At 34.3% G+C, this 18,721-nt stretch overlaps 1 protein-coding gene across 10 annotated transcripts in view; it reads right to left on the minus strand.

Moving 5' to 3' along the window:
* Window positions 1-18,721, minus strand: part of LOC131669021 (inactive dipeptidyl peptidase 10) — a 1,674,792-nt gene that overhangs the window by 1,136,941 nt on the left and 519,130 nt on the right. The window lies entirely within an intron of this gene.

Below are 18,721 nucleotides of genomic sequence, written 5' to 3' on the forward strand. Positions count from 1 at the left end.
CTTTACCTAATTGATCACTGACAGATCATGATAATAAAAAATATGCTAAAATACTAAAAATTGCAAATTTTCGAGGTGTTTTCATGCGTAATGCTCTACCAGCCTATGAACCACTATGTCAAGAGAGAGCTATTATACATTTAGATGATGAAAGTGGATCAGGTACTCATTGGGTAGTAAAAAAGAAGAAAGGTGATGAGGTTATGTATTTTGATAGTTTTGTAATCTTCAATCGCCTATAGATCTATTGCTTTATCTCAAAGTTAATAGAATCATGTATAATTATATTAGAAATCAAGATTTTGTTACGTATAATTGCGGCCATCTTTCTCTCAAATTTCTTTTGAACAAACTATAGAAGAGACGACTAGTATAAAAAATACTCATTTAATGATTGCCTATCGTTTGATATGAATCTGTCATGGAGAATACACTGACATTGAGTCTCTAGGGAACATCATCCGTACTCAAAACACATTATTTTCCACCAATCAAACAAAAAACACGTCTTGGTTTCGTTGAGATATTAACATTTAATTCAATACCAAACATAGGCGTTGGTTAGAATAAATTTTACATTCAAATTCACGAAGCTATCACATTACCGACTGGTAACTGCGAAATAGAAGATATTGAAAGCTTTCTTAAAGAAACATTAGCACCCAAAGGTATATCGTTTAGCCTGAAACCAAATAATAATACTTTACGTAGTGTTATTCAGTGCAGTTAAAACATACATTTTGAACCAGAGGATTCTATTGGATCAATTTTAGGCTTCACTAGAAGCACGTTTATTGAAAACGAAACGCATAGTTCTGACTTACCCGTGACTATTCTCAAAGTCAACGCTTCACGTGTAGAATGTAATATTACTACAGGCTCTTACATAAACCATCCCAAAGTATATATTATATATGAATTTTTTCCAGCCATGCCACCTGGATATAAGATTATTGAAGTACCCTCTCACGTCATTTACCTTTCAGTAGCTGTGAGGAGCATTGATTATTTTCAAATTCGTATAGTTGATCAAAACGGAAACCTAGTTAACTTTCGAGAAGAATTCATCATCGTACGAGTACATATTAAAGCCATATAGTAATGGGTATCATTTACAATATAAAAACCAGTCGAGGCTATATTAAAAACCAAAAATGTCAATCAGCGACCAGTCAACAGCGAGGTATCAGACCGTCCATACATCAGAACATTCAGTTTCTAGAAAGCTTGAGATTAAAAGTCGTCAAAAATCGTGGAAGAAAATATTGTGCATATTAGTGTGCTGTAAACAACAATAACAAAATGGACGGAATTCTAGACATTAACTCAGACGTCACTTTCTATGAGTCTATAGCTCATTATGAAGTTCATACGTATTAGCCTTACTCATTATCATATTTTAAAAATAGCGATGAAATCCATATAGCAATTCAACATTAAGATTTATCTCTGCTTCCATCACGCAGTATGATTCATATTTGTGGTCAGTTGACCAAGCCGGACGGTACTATGTTAGTGGGGAATAGTTTATTAGTCAAGATCATCCTCTGTCATTTGTTCGAGGAAATATGATATGAAATAAATGCTATTGAATTTGATATAGTGAAAAATGTGGGCTTAACGAGCCTCATGAGAAGTTGGCTTTCACTCAATCCATGCCAAAGCTCTAACGCTCAAAATGCCAGTTGAATGGTGATAACAATGAAGTTTTTATTTGTAATGCTCTAGGTTATTTTGATGTGACTATCCCTTTCAGTATGTTACTTGGCTTTGCTGAAGATTATCGGAAAATTGCAGTCGATGTTAAGCATGAACTTATTCTCACAAGATTAAGAGATGGTTTAAATGCTATTTTAAGAAAATCAATAGGGTATCCTACTACTTCAGAAAAATCAAAAATTACTTCAACTAAGGTTGAATGATTGATACCATATGTGATGGCTGCGGACAAAGATAAAATCAATTTACTCAATCAAGATTTGACAAGATCGTGCAATTACTATGAGTTATCGTCTTGAAAAATGTATGAGTATCCAAAATTATCTCTTACATCAAATCATGTTTGGAGTGTTAAGACTTCCAATCAATTATTTTACCTTTTCAAACTAAATGTAAAAATTCAACGAACATTAATTCTAGTTATTTTGATCATTATGACTTTAGTAATGTGAAGTTATTTCTCGATTCAAATCGCTATCCATATGGAAATCTCAATTTGAACATCGATCAAAATCAGTATGCTGTTTTCTACGATATGTATATTAATTTTCAAAACGCCTATTACTCTAAAGAAAATGAGCCGTTACTCAATAAAAAAGATTTCATTAAAAAAATAGCACTAATAGTTATAGACTGCTCCAAACGAAATGAAACATTAAAAAGCGCACAAGTCGATATTTACCTAGAATTTGAAACTCGGACCGATTTTCCTGAAGATACTGCGGTTTACTGCTTAATATTGCACGATCACATTGTACAATATAATCCCATTAGTGGTGATATAAAAAATTAGTATAAATTAACAAGATATTATCTAATCAATGTACACAATGCTTTTCATTAAAAAGAAATAAAATACGTATATACATTATTGGTATTTAATACAAACTATCTATAATCATACTATATAACTCAAAGGGGGGGGGCTATGGCGGCAATGACGCCCTCTACTTTTGAATGGTGGTAAGGTATGAGCTTCATATAGAACAAACTTCTGCATGTACTGTCATAACGGCTTTGGTATCTCGTAGAGTTCACATTAACTTCTTCATTTTTTTAAATGGATTACGTATTAGATATTCAAGACTCTTAAGGCTCAAGCGAGTCTCTTGTATGTAAATATCTCGCCTATTTACCTTTATATATTGATACTTTTTCAACTGTGCTTTTCTTTAAACCACCACATCATTGGCTTAAACTTCATATATTTATATCGTATAGTGAACAAATTGTTAGAAATGTGTCATCATGGTATATTATGGAGATCTGGCATTATACCATCTAAAATTTTATCATGTGTTTTGAACTATCATTTACATAATTGTAGAAATATTTATGTAGAAGGATTGTAAAAGAAACAATGGCTATAAAAAATATTTCCTAAAAAAGAAGTATAAAAATTATTTTTTATAACATAGACAGGAATAAAAATCATTATTAATTAGAAACTTTTTTTCTTTTATAGAAAAATTTTGATTCTTGAAAGCGACATGAGATGTCGAGCATTGAGAGAATTACCTTTGCCATTAAGAACGTTGTGTATATATCATTACGGTAATCGAGCTAACTTTGTATGTGCCGTTACAAATGTGCAAAAATTGTTTACATGGATTAAAGATAGGTAGAAGCAATCTGAACTCGAAGGTATCGATGAAGTTAATAGTAAAACATATAAAAGTTCATCTATATATTTCGAAAAGAAAGATTATAAACAGATTTTTCAATGTATAATTGAACAATAAATTAATAATTCAATGAAAATTCTATGAGTTCTACTGATTAGTATTCAAATAAAATTAACTATCCGCTTGAAAGGTTCCCGAAATCGAATGAAACTACTATAGCGCATACTTAGATAGATAGAGAGAGAAAGAGAGAGAGAGAGAGAGAGAGAGTAGCGTCGCGTTCCCTTTTGATCTCCAGATAGAGAGTAGCGTCCCCCGTCCATCTCCAAGCTATCTACAATAACTACACACTAGTTTTATACTATCAATTTATTTATTTATTTATATAATATTACAAACATACAATTTTGAATTTTCTTTTCCACGCGGCTTTAAAGGCCGTATTGGTCTTCGAATAAAACCAGTAAAAACTATATTACTAACGTTTTCAACGTTCATCACCCTTGGTCTCAGCGTACTAGCGCTGGTGGTGATAACGGTGGTAGTGGTAGTGTTTACAGCGGCGGTGAAGCATGCCCCTGGAAGAGCATTTTTAATACTGATCTTTGGTTCCCGAGCTGCAATGTTTATCTAAAAAATAATAATTTTAATTTAAATTTTATTGTAGAATAAAATTTATAAACATGCGCGTATTATTATTTACCTTCATAAATATCTTTATTGTCGGTGAACTTGCAAACGACTTCCATTTTATAGCCGTTTCGACCGCTTCTTCGGATGCAGCTTTTTGGGCCGCTGCCTTTTTGGCCGCAGCCCTTTCGGTAGCTGCCGTATACCTTGCTGAACTCTCAGTGTACTCTAAGTCCTGTTGAAAACAAACCCACACACACACACACACACACATATATATATATATATATATATATATATGTATATATATGACTAAAATTACATACCTGTATTACTAGCTGTAGCAGGTGGCTGATGCTTAGCTTTTGAGCTGAATCAACCATAATCGCATGAAGCTGAAAAAAAATAAAACAAGATTATAATAATAAATAAATTATATATGGGACGATCCATGTCAACCGGATCACTGCTGTGTCCAAAATTTGATGTGACCAAAAAATCGTGCAACGACTCATTTTAAAGCTTAGGATATCTACTTTCTGATGCTGTGTGCGCCTTTGCAAAATCCAACATGGCGGCTCCAATATGGCGGCTACAAGAGACAAACTCGTAAACAAATGTGACGGCTAGCCGTATCTTAGTTTTTTTTAATTTAATTATTAAATATGACGAACGGAGTGGGAACCTTCCTAATTTCCCACGATGAAAACGCATTCGAAATATAAACTTTGATAGTGGCCCGAGCCTGCGTACTCAAGCTTACAATCAACGCTCTGTCCTGCTTTGTCCCACACGCATGTGTTGACAGGGGCCTACGATCATCGCGTATACATCGTGAAGTGTTATCACGCTGATAATGGAAGGGGACCATAAAAATGTAATCTATCTTTTTTTTCCCACCGATTTTTAAGAAAATATCCGTAATATTAAATAGATTTTCATCAATTTTGTAAGCCATTATAATGCGCATCTTTTTGTCACCGAATAACCAATAAATAGAACAATAATGTATTTTATAATAAATCGTAGAAGGTTTGAATTTTTCTGAATGTTTATAATAGTCACTATGTATCGTCATAATTAATTAAGTTTAGTACAATTATGTATAAGTAATTATAAGCTATAGCGCTACTCTTGCTCTTAAAAGTGGCACTCCGAGAGCCATCTCTGGAGAAAAGGGCCCAAGTTAAAAAGGGACCAAGTTAAAAAGGGACCGCCCTTTCTCTCTCTGAAAATTCACGCCCACAGACCAATAAAGAAATTCTGGATATGATTAGAAAATTTTCCACCAATACAAAATTTGGCCGTTATCGCTTCATGGGCCTGAGGAAAGGGATTTCCACCCAACCACCCACGGCTTATAAAAAGCTCTGTACAAGAATGGAGAGTAAGTTAGAGTAAGTGCGGAGTGAGCACCAGGAAGTCCCTATTAAGAAGTGTTTACCAGTGAGTGAGTCCCGGAGGAAGCATCAAAGAAGAAAAGTCACCCAAGTATATTCAGAGCATATAGAGAGAGAAAGAGGCCAAAGAGCAGAGAGAGAACGCAACTTTAATAATAAGTGATTTGATAAAATAAAAGTAAGTAAAATCTTAAATCTGGCTATCCTTTTCTTTCTTTAAGCAATCCGCCCTTCTTTTTTTTTGGAAATTCATTAAGCGTGAGTCTGGTGAATTTTCATTAAAGTCTCTTAAGAACACATTAAGCGTGAGTCTGGTGTGTTCGTAATAACATTTGGTTATTACATTCCGCGTTAGCATACAGTTTTCTCAACGCAACAATATTGCTCGTCCCGGCTTATGTGTTACACGATAGCCAAATCAGAGCAACCCTGAGTTTACGCTTACTCCAAGCGTACCTGAGAGTGACCCCGACGTCACATAAAAATTTTGGAGGCCCCGGAGGGATTAAATTGTTGCAAAGAAAACTGTTAGGGTTTTCCTTTCTTCAATTATATCAGTGATCAGTTAGAGTAAAAGAAAATTAAGAATAGATACTACTTAAAGTATTTTGTTGAATTTGAAATCTGTGAAGAATAAAATAAAGTAAAGAAATAAAAATTTTTTTTTTTTGAATAAGAATACAAATTTATTAGTCAGAAAATCACTGATTTAATTGAGAAAATAGAAAATAAGATTTGTGTTAAACAAGGAGGTAGCTTAAATTGAAAGTGAAAATTAATTGGAGTTTATTTGGATTGAACTTAGGAAAATTTTGGGAAAATTAATGGGAATTTATTTTGCAATAAAGAATAGTGAAATAATTTAGAAAATTATTGAAATTTGAATGAGTAAATTAATAGAAGAGTTAGAGAAAAATAAAGAAAATTAAGTTGTTTAAGAAAAGGGTTTGAAAAGTATTTGAAATTTGAAAAAAGTTTTCAGAGAAGAATCATTTTTTATGAAAATAAAATTATAAATTAGAATAGAAAATTTGTCCAAAGAAAAGTCTTCTTTTGTGCCTTGAAGAGAGAAATAAGAATAAATGCTTATTACAGAAAAAGGAGGGTTTTGAATTTATGTTTTGTTCTAAAAATTGTATTTAGTGTAACAGGCTGCCATTTAGTCTATGATCTCTTGAATGTACCTTTATTAAGACTAGACGACGCCTAGTTATCTATGTGCTCGAAGCACATCAACCTACCTTGTCTCGGAGTGCGCCTGCGCAGAGTCTCTTCACTATTTCGAGTTGGGTTCCCCCAACTCACCGCTTGGCGGCGCTATCGCCCTTGCTTAGTAGCGCTCGTGCGGCCGCCGCTGGAACCTAAGTTGACGATTCCCGTCTACCGATATCCGCGCGATCCGTGCTACGCTACCGGCGAATTCGAATCAAAACAAACAAATATAGACGCGACCTCCGGACAAAGGAAAGACTAAATAACGACTACTTGATTTAATAAAGGCTAACGTTCACTTTATTAATGCAATTTAATTACACGGAGATTTTGCCGAGAGTCTTGCGCACGCTTGCGCAAATGACAATATACGCAGATTGAGAGAGAGAGAGAGAGAGAGAGAAAACCGCGATCACCGCGAACTAACCACTCGCACGCAACAATTGATTTCTCGCGCACGCCGCGCAGGATCGCACGCTATGAACAACAATAAAAAGGGGAAGGTGCACCTAACGCGATAACGATGAGGATACGGTGGCCAACCGTATCCGAACAACACTGCTGAAACGCCGCTTCGCTGCTCGCCGCACCGCCTCGATTACTGTTGCTGTTGTTGCTGTCGCTGCTACTGTTGTTGCCGCTATTGCTGCTGCTGCTATTGCTGCTGCTGTCGCTGCTGCTGCTATTGCTGCTGCTGTCGCTGCTGCTAGCACACCCACGCACTCAAGTTCGCAATGTTCAGCCTCGCACTATCACCAGGAAAACGTAACCGGCTCGGGAGAAAACAGGGTTAGCTACGATGCAGGCCGACTGAGTAACACAGTCATACTGCCTGTTGAACGCTCCCCTCCCGGTCATTGACCCTACGCGCCCTCTCTCTCTCGCGAACCGATCGCGGCTTTTCTCGATCAGCCGCTCATTAACCTCGCGCGAGTCGAACGATTTACGCTAATCGTTGCATTAGAAATAAAAAGGTTAATTTAGAAAGATCGAAAATAACATACCGAAAAAATTTTGAGATAATATTACAAATCTTGTCTGAGTCGGAAAGAAATACATTAGCAATAAAAATTAATTAGAGAAATTAGAAATCCTGCGGAAGAAAATTTAAAAATAAATAAATAAATAAAACTCGGAGTAAAAATAAAAGAGTTTTAGAATATTGTGTTTAAAAGAAATTTAGGAAATCTTGCTGAGAAAAATAATATAAAAGTAGAAATTTTGAAATAAATAATTTTGCAAATTAGAAAAATTTAAATAAGAAAATTGCCTGTTATAAGTAAAATAAATAATTTTAAAATAAATAGTATCAAAGAATGAAGGGTTTAATTAAGAAAGTTTAAGTAAAAATAAAGATAAATATCTTTTTGTAAGAATCAAAATTTATATTTAAGGAATGAATTGCCGTAATATATCTGTAAAAATAAGATTTTGATAAAATGTTCACATACAGTTTTCCTTTAGCTATGCCACCATTTGTCGGTTTTCATAATTCTACAAACGAATAAATTTTAATAAAATTTTGTTGTTAGATAGATAAGATTTTTGGTCTTTCTTTTAGTTGTAATGCCACCGTTCGTAAGTTTTAATACTTTTTCTAACGAAATAGTCGACACGGTAGATGAATTAATCGAAGACATTACACATTTAAAGGACAGTCAAATATCCGTAATTAATAGGGTTAATAATCATAGTTCCGATATCACAAGAATAAACAATAACGGTCGTAGTCTTAGCGCACGTGTCGCGAAACTTGAATTAGAGAATAAGCATAGAATTGAACAAATAGCTAGTTTGGGAAATATTTGTGTAGACTTAATCAAAACAAATACTGCCCTAAAGAAACAAGTTAAAAATCTTAGGAAGCAAGTAAAAATTAATAACAAACTAATTAATAGGAATACGATTTCAAAAAGGGCTTTAGCAAATAAAGTAGATAAATTAGTAAAGTCATTTAAAAATTTACAATTATAAGTAAAATAATTCGCGATAATCCTTAGTTTATACACAGAAATAGATAAGGTTTTATTACAATAAATTAGATTGAGATTTCTAGTATGAAGTTCAGACTTTTTTTAGAATCATTCTAATTATTGAAATGTGGTATTAATATAAGTTTGGTGTCTTTGATTCGTTTTGTTCCAGTGGAATACGGATACAAAACCCCCAATAAAAGGTTAACTAAATCCCAACGTAAAGCTCTCGGGAGGGAAATCCGAAAGAATCAATTCGGATTACCCAAAGAAGAATACGAAAAGGCACTGAGAGAAAAATTTGCCCAAGATCAAGCCGAATTAGCCCGTTGTTTGGACATTGTTTCCTCACCTATAAAAGAAGAAAAACAGTCACCCAAAAAGATTGCGCCTCCACCTATTAAATTAAGCCTTGAAGAAAAAATTTGTCAATTTCGCGAATCCTTATGTAGACATGATCTTGATTCTAATAAGTGTATTAGATGCCAAAGGGCTTTCAGAAAAAATTATACGATCCCAAAAAAACCTTATCAGAATTTGTTAAAGAAATTTGATATTAAGCCTGTGTGTATAGACCTCGAATTAGGATCCAAAGTTGTAGGCGACGGTGATAGGTGTTTGATATCGCCTGAAGTTCCACCAATTCCCACAGCTTTGTTAACCCCCCCTTCTGAAGCCCTTAAAATATCATTCCTTACAACTCCTTCGTTAGGTACACCTATACGAAAACCTCCTAGAATTAAAAATTCGGTTATACCTCGTGTTACAAAGAAATTTATCAATAGTGAAAGGAAATTGTTAAATAAAGAAGAAAAGGAGCGCATAAGCTTAAGACATTTAATAATAGGGACTTTAGAACCGGCACAATTTTTGAGAAAACAATTGAAAAGCAGAATAGACATTGTAAATGCTAAGAGGTTTGAAAACATAGAAAATGCGATAGCTAGTTATAGAGCGTCGTTAAATAATAATTTATAAGTAATATGTACAAAAGTTTGTAATAAATAAAATAAAATAAAATAGGAGTGAGAAATAATACTTAATTGGTTGTTCTCTTAGTTTTATTTGTCTCCCTCTCTCTATGTTTAGTTAAATCTCGCTTGATGAGTGACGACGAAGAAAATAGGCGTCTCACTCGAAGCACTCAAAAAACAAAAACCTTAGTTGGGTTATTGGTAAGACTAGTAGAAATCTAAAGCGATCAACAGAGTCACTCCCTGACTTAAATAATATTCAAGACAGTCCTGCTTTAGATCCAGATTTTAATCGAAACAGAGCTTTACACCAAGTCGAAACTGCGTCCACTTCACATATCTTAAACGATCCCATTCCAAGTACTAATTTACCGACCCCTTTTATTAATTATAACAAAATGCCGTCGAAAATCAATAATAATAGCGAAACAGAAATATACGCCGAAACCAAAGCATTACCAGGACATGTAGTATCGTTAAATGATGCATTAAGTGTAGTGCCAACATTTGATGGAAGACCAAACCAATGGACCCAATTTGTAGAAGGATGCAAAGAGGCATTAAGCATAATACCGCCAAACATAGAAGAAGATTTAACCAAACGCTTGAGATCGAAACTAGAAGGAGAAGCACGTGCTACAGTAGTAGGACTAACATTTTCCACTGTAGATGAATTGTTAAACCATTTAGCTGACATATTCGGTCCCATTCAAACATTAAATCAATTATTAGGTGAATTAGGCAATGAGTTCCAAAGGAATGAAGAAAAGGTATTAACTTTTGGAAATAGGTTACGACTGTTAAGTAGTAAAATTATTGAAGCTAAAAAGAAAGAAGAGAATCTAGAATCTTTAACGCCTACACAAAAACAGATAATTGAACAAAACATATTTGAATGCTTTAGAAGAGGACTAAAGCCTGAAATTCGGCTAAATTTACCTAGCGACACCACCATCCTAAATGCGCTAAAGAATGCCATAAAAGTCGAAAAAGACCTAGAATTACAATCAACATTGCGAGCACGAGCCTCTAATAATTCTCGTTCTTTCAGATCAATAACCCTCTGTCAAAACTGCAATAAAGAAGGCCACAATGCCCTAAATTGCAATAGTATAATTAGAGAAAGTAATAATAAACGATGTAATTTCTGCAAAAAGGTCGGTCACGAAGAAAATTCATGCTTCTCCAAGTTAAGGAATAATATTACAACATGTCAAATTTGCAATAGGAAAGGTCACGTTGCTAGTGATTGTCGAACACATCTCAAATGTCAAATATGCAATAGAAACGGCCATATAGCTGCAGACTGCCGAACTCAAACACAAATAAGAATGATAAATCAAGTTATTTGTCAAATTTGTGATAAACCTGGCCACTCAGCGAAAGAGTGTCGCAAAAACTTAAGCATCAACCGTGATACAGAAGTTATTTGCCAAGTTTGTCGTAAGTCAGGCCATTCAGCAAAAGAATGTTATAATAGTAATAGTGTTACTCCAAACACTAATTGTTTTTATTGCAAGCAACCAGACCATTTTATCGCTAATTGTCCAAAAAGACAACCATATCGCCATCAGTTTTAGGGAAACGGGCAGCAGTCCTCTCATCAGAGCGCGATGCAGAGGACCAATTCGAATCAAGCGCATCAATTACAAGAGACGGAAGTATCGCTCAGTCTTATACCATAAAAAATGAACCAAAAATTTCAGCTAAAGTCCCAATAATTAATGCAAACTTCTTAGGTGATATCAAATTTCAAATTATGATTGATACAGGCTCAGAAGCTAACATAATGAAAATAGGAATGATTCAAAGTTACACAGAACATCTAAATAGTACTAGATGCAAACAGTTAAAGGGAATAGGCTCAGAGGTGTTTATTACATTAGGAACAATTACACTATCAATATTTGATTTACCGACGGAATTTCAATTAGTACCAGATGATTTTCCAATACCTTGTGAAGTAGTTTTAGGGGCTACATATTTTTCAGAAAGCAATTCTGTAATAAATTTCGCAACACGACAATTTATTGTAGGAGATCATGTTATACGATTTCAAGAAAATAATGTTCAATGTAGCAATTTTTGTTATTTACATAGTACAGAAGGAATAGAAGAAGTTAGTATAAATGCAATACAAAAGATTTCTCCAAAAGTCAAAGTTTTAAATCCAGCAACTAGTACCAAAGAATATTTCCTAATAGACACCGGGTCCGAAGTCAATCTAATAAAGAAACGTCTTCTGTCACCTGGAAACGAAATTGATACCACGCAGAAAACACAAGTCCGAGGAATAGGAAAAGAAATAATATCAACTCTTGGTACAACCGAAATAAGGATATTTGACACTTACACTATCTTTCATGTAGTCGATGATGCTTTTGGAATGACTTACGAAGGAATATTAGGCGTTTTATTTCTCGAAGAATCTAAAGCCATCATAGACTTTGGATTTAATAATTTTAGAGGAGAAAACTTTGTTATACCTCTATTATTAGAACGAGACCTTGGAAAAATCATGCCAAGACCACAAGTCAATAAAGTGCAGCTTAGTCCTGATGAGTTTGACAAAATATTAAACGAATTGATACCCTTAGATTTTGGAGTACCGTTTAATTCGGCCGTCAGATACGTTTATAGTAATAAAAGCATAGAAGATAATTTAGATTTAGGTCACCTGAACGATACTGAAAAAGGTTACATTCTTAATCTCATTAAGGAAGTACGAGATGTCTTCTATCTTCCTAGCGACAAGTTACCGGGAACCGATCTTGTCTTGCATGAGATAAGAACAATCGATGATGTACCAGTAAATAGTAGACAGTATCAATTTCCTCACGCGATGAAGGATAAGATTAACTATCATGCCGAAACATTACTAAAAGCTGGTATAATACAAGAATCTACTTCAACATACAACATCCCCATATGGATCGTACCTAAGGCAACAGACAGTAATGGAAGAATGGTGTTGGACATGAGAGGATTGAACGAAAAAACAATCGCTGATTCGTATCCAATACCTAACATTACACAAATTTTTGCCCAAGTAGGAGGTGCTAGATTCTATTCCGTACTTGATCTCGCCATGGGATTTTACCAAATCAAGATGCACCCAAAAGATGCGCATAAAACGGCTTTCAGTACTCCTTTCGGTCACTATGAGTTTGTGCGTATGCCATTCGGATTGAAGAATGCACCCGCGACTTTTCAACGTTTAATGAATACGTTGCTCCACGGATCTGTTCGTGTATTTAGACGATATAGTTATATATGCAAATACACTTGAAGAACATGATCGCAAATTCCGAATGTTAGTGGAAAGATTACGAAAAGCAGGATTGAAATTGCAGATTGGAAAATGCAAATTTTTAATGCGACGAGTTAATTACTTAGGTCATGTAATAAGTGAAAATGGTCTAGAACCAGATCCGAAAAAAATTGAAGCAGTTAAGGAATTCCCAAGACCAAAGTCGGTTAAAGCTGTACGTCAATTTTTAGGGTTATGTGGCTATTATCGTAGATTCATTAAAGATTTTGCGAAAATTGCTAAACCTCTAACCAGAGTTTTGCAAAAGGATACGGTGTTTGAATGGACAGATAAAATCGAAAGTTCATTTTGTGAACTTAAAGAGTTGCTGTGTAGCGCTCCATTATTACAATTCCCAAATCTTGATAAAGATTACATAATTCGTACGGATGCCTCTGGAATTGCAATAGCAGGAATACTTTCACAAGGCACTATTGGATCAGACCAACCTATCGCATACACCTCTCGAGTACTACGTGGTCCGTAGTTGAATTACGAGGTTTACGAAAAGGAAGCGCTCGCAATTATTCACAGTATCAAAGCATTCAAATCATATGTCTTCGGAAGGAAAATCACCATTATTACTGATCACCAACCTTTAGTTTGGCTTAAGTCAGCCGATCTCAACACCAGGGTTTTGAAATGGCGTTTTCAAATTTCTGAATATGACTATGAGATAATTTATCGCCCAGGCAAAGCCAATGCGACAGCCGATGCATTATCACGAAATCCGATAGAACCAGCTAATGTAAAACATATATGTCAGAATGATAGAGAAATTAAAAATCTAGTTTACTCTTATATTAGCAAACAGACAGGTGAAGAGTTTCAATTCTTAATTGATTCTACTTCCACTACCAATATCATTAAATCCTGTTGTGTACCGGACGATATACCTTACCCATGCAGAGTATTTTTGCTGAAGATGATTACCAAGAATGTGGATTTGTCAAGTTAATAATAGCCGGAAATGAAATAGTATTTTATGTTGTTGCAAATTGTCAAATGCCATATCACGGAATCATAGGTAAAAATTTCTTATACAACACCAGTACGAAGATAAACTATAATAACAATAGCATAAACGAAAGTAACGCAATAAAACCTGTTGTTAGTGATAGTAACATGCAAAAATATAGAAAAATTTATAATTTATATACGACACTCGTTGACGAAGAACCTCCTTTATTGAATATATATAATCCAAAATACGGATGGACACAGTATATGATTAATAGTTTATCTGAACAGAGTCTAATAAAGGAAAAGTATGCTTTAGGAATTCGTGTTGAGACCGATCAAATTGACCTAATAGATATTAATGGTTTAACCCATAGAACTTTAGGATCAATTACACTAAAATTATTTGAGATACCAATGAAATTCTATATTGTACAAAATGACTTTCTTGTAAATTGCGAAGGCATAATAGGATCTGATTTCCTTTTTTCTAGTAAAGCAAGTGTTAATTTTTACACAAAGACAATAAAAATAGGAGACACTTACATTCCTTTTAGAAGATGGAAAATACCAACACAAGAAAATGATAGTTACATATCTGTAATCACCGAAGCAGACAAAACTCATCACATTCCTGAAATAAATGTAGTTACTAGAAGGCAAAGACAACAAATGGAACAGTCATCTGCCCCTTTGGTAGTTCAAAAGGAAACTGAAGAAATCAAACCAATAAAACGTCCATGCGGACGACCCCGGAAAATTCCTATTAATAATGATAATAAAAATATTATCCCACACCCAAGAACACCTCCTGTAGAGAAGATGCCTATACCTGAATCTGTCGAAGTTGTTTCAAAACGTTACCCCGAAAGAACTCGAAATGAGATACCTGATTACGTAGAAAGTGATCTAGACGATAGTGAACTTGAAGCTGAAGCACGAGTTATACCCAAAATACCTATGCAACTCAATCAGAATCTACCTCACAATATACAAGATCCCGATTCCGAAGAGGACTCAATGAATAATAGTTCGGATGAGTCCATAAATAACGACAACGTCACCGCTAATATAGTTAAGGTTAAAGAAGCCATACATGTGCGCAACGAGAATGTTGCTTATTTTATAAGCAGCAATGGACAACCTTGTGATGAAGGCGCTCGAAAATTGATAGAAAATAAGAAAATTAATACTAAGGTAATCTTAGAAGTGGGTGAAGTCTCAAAAGAAAAGAAGAAGAAGAATTATCATCAATTTTGACTCTGCATACGAGGAGACCGCCCAGAATCGTTAACTTATATTAAGGATTATATACACATTACTTTAAAAATATTAAGAGATTTGCTAATTAATACTAATCAAACTGAAGTCTGTATTGCTCAGAGTAAACATATAGAGAATTTAAGTTGGTCAGAAATAGAGTATTTATTAGATAGTGTCTTTAGAAATAGTAGAATAAAATTAATAATTTGTACAGATAAGTTAAAGTATGTACCCTTAGAACAACGCGACGGAATCTTTTATGAATTCCATAAATCCCCAATTGGAGGACATCGTGGCGTTTCAAAAACCTTTCACCGGATCAGACAAGAATATTATTGGGAAAATCTAAAAGACGATACACAAAGGCGAATCCAACAGTGTCTAGAATGTCAATTGAAGAAATTAACTCGTTTACAGACCAAACAACCTATGATAATAACTGATACATGTGCTACAGTGTTTGATAAAATTGCTATGGATATTGTAGGCCCTCTAAAAAGAACAATAAAAGGAAATGAATACATTTTAACCTTACAGGATCAATTAAGTAAATTTTGTCTAGCTGTCCTATTAGCAGACACCTTATCATCAACAATAGCGGACGCATTTCTTAAGAAATTCATTTGTGTTTTTGGATGTCCGAAAGCTGTGCTTACTGATCAAGGCAGAAATTTTTTGAGTTCACTAATGACGCGTATTTCCAAGCGATTCAAGATAACGAAATTAAAAACCACAGCATTCATGCCTCAGTCGAACGGTTCCCTAGAAAGATCTCATCACGTATTAATTGAGTACTTAAAGCAATACACCGATCTTGACAACGATTGGGATGATTGGCTCGACCTAGCTATCCTAAACTACAATACCTGTGTACAAGAAAGTACCAAATATACGCCGTATGAAATTGTATTTGGCCGCTTAGCTCGAATGCCCTCAAATAATCCCCTTCGTGAAAGCGATACGTTACCTATATATAAAGGATATATAATAGATTTAGTTGCGCGTTTATGTAGTATACGAAAATTAGCTTACGAAAATTTAGTTAGCTCTAAAGAAAAATCAAAAAAATATTATGATAGACATATCAATCCAAAAGACTTTAGTTTAGGTGATTACGTTTTCTTAAAATCAGGACCTAAACCAGGGAAATTCGGGGATCATTACTCAGGGCCTTATAAAATAGTTAGTATTCTTCCAAAACATAATGTAAAAATAGAGACTAAAAAGGGCACAAAAATAGTTCATTCAAATAGACTCCGAATTTCGCATATAAACAAATCAACCAAAGAAAATAAGCCGAAATAGAAAAAGGGGTAGAGAGGAAAAATATAATATAATATAAAATAAAATGAGATAAATCATAAAACAAAATATATATATATTATGAAACAAACAATAGATAATTGAACAAAAGGAACATATAATGAAATTTTCTGATTACAGAACCGAAAACATGATGCATTCTTCTCTGTTATCACTGATATTTTTAACAATAACTAATCCAGTTACAGCCATCATAGGATACGACTGCGGAGCAAGATCTCTTAATATAACCACTATATCTTTATTAAGCGTGGAAGAATGTGAAATGCCTTCTACAAAAATAAACATAACAAGAAAATACATTCAATTATTACAGTTAAATAACTATGAAACTGCTCAAGTGATTCAATGTAAAGTCCAAGTAGACCGAACTGTTTATTATTGTGGAATGCATTCACATAATTCCATAATAGAGAATGGCGCAATAGAATATTTAATGGATGTAAGCCAACAAACGTGTTATGACTTACACAAAAGCGGTACATTTTATTTTGACAATTCACATGTATTTCGAGATATTAAAGTTAATCAAACCACAGTTAGACTCGCTATACTTGCAGGAAGCGTAGATCATAATGGAGAATGTACCTATGGTAGTTATTCCGATGCTTATGGAAGCTGGAATTCCGTAGTTGTCCAAGCTAAAATAAAAGTAACTTTACAAGAATATACCGCTTCTGTCGATTTAGATAATAACCAAATAATATTACGTAGTGGCGTTAGATGTATTTTAGGTAGTGAACATTGTATAGATTCTGAAGGAGGATACACTTTTTGGGAAAGTGTACCTAAAGATGTATGCAAATTTTTAATCGGTATCAAATATTGTATGAAGGAACAGCTAATCAAATTGAAGGTGAAATAGAACAAACTTTATACTCGTTAGTAACACAAGACATTGCTTTTGCGTTAATATCCAAATCTAAACGTAATCTATGTGGTTACGAAATTATAGTTACCGAACACCCAAAATTATTTGTTTATATTGTCGAAAATAATGCATTTTTTCTAAGTAAGAAAATATCAATGAACAACCTAAATATATTTGCCTATGTAAATTCTAAGTTTGTATATGTAGAACGTCACATAAAAGTACAATTAAGTCGTATGTACAAGGATGTGGTCGTACATCGCTGTAAGCAAGAAAGAGAAATTATGAAAAATGCACTTGCAATTGCTAGTCAATCTCCCGATCAGTTTGCCTATAATCTCATGAAAGGACCCGGATACATGGCTGTGACAGCAGGAGAGGTAGTGCACATCGTTAAGTGTATACCCGTTGATGTGAAGGTATCGCAAGGAGACGAATGTTATGCTGAACTAAAAGTAATCCATAACAACCATACCAAATTCTTATCTCCCAAAACACATATTTTAAAGGCTTATGGGACAATAGTTGATTGTAATGCTCTCCTACCCACATTTTTTTACTTTAATGATGACTGGTATAAGTTTTTACCAAGAGCAGTAGAAGCAAAAACTCCCACCACTCTTAAGCCTTTATCTGGATTAACTTGGAAGTACCAGAATATTCCCTCACTAGCCACCAGCGGAATATATACAGAAAAGGATCTACAAGATTTAATGAACAGAATCCTGTTCCCCTTGGAGCAACCTGCAGTAATAAATGATGTAACCCGAGAAATTCGTGGACACACTATAAAAGACAGTAACGGAATAATTGGAAGGTTAATGAACGAGAATGTAATGGAGCAGTTAATAGTCAATACCTGGAACAAAATGTGGATGAAATTTATGACCTTTGGTACTTTCAGTGCCGGTATACTTGCAATTATACTAATTGTCCAAACTACAAAAAAATTAATAGAAGTCCTCATCAATGGAATAACTCTACATAGCATTTATGGATGGTCTTTTCATCTGATTGGGGCCATATGGAATAGTTTAACTACGTTTCTGATACATTTAGCACCAAAACCCACAGAAGCGAAAAGGGATGTAGAATCACCAGCAAATATTGCCACCGCTCCTGGACAGGGGTTATATCCAACTCTACGTACAACAGAAAATGAAATAACACAACACAACCAGAGTAATTCGATTCCAGCATCACAATCTCAAGCAGTTAAACCATCGTTTGGGTTCCTCCGATGTTAGGGCAAGATCTTCGAGATTAATAAAATAATAAAAATAATGATAAAACCTTGATTACAGCATGATACGACAAGATCTTTATAATTAGAATAAAAATTTCGATTGCTCTTCCTCGTTGCACTCCTCTAGCAATCGTTTAAGTGTGGGGGTGTGACGGCTAGCCGCAACTTAGTTTTTTTTTATTTAATTATTAAATATGACGAACGGAGTGGGAACC

Source organism: Phymastichus coffea, unplaced genomic scaffold (genome assembly GCF_024137745.1).
Source record: "Phymastichus coffea isolate CEN01 unplaced genomic scaffold, Cenicafe_Pcof_1.1 PCOF00007, whole genome shotgun sequence".
Taxonomy (NCBI): domain Eukaryota; kingdom Metazoa; phylum Arthropoda; class Insecta; order Hymenoptera; family Eulophidae; genus Phymastichus; species Phymastichus coffea.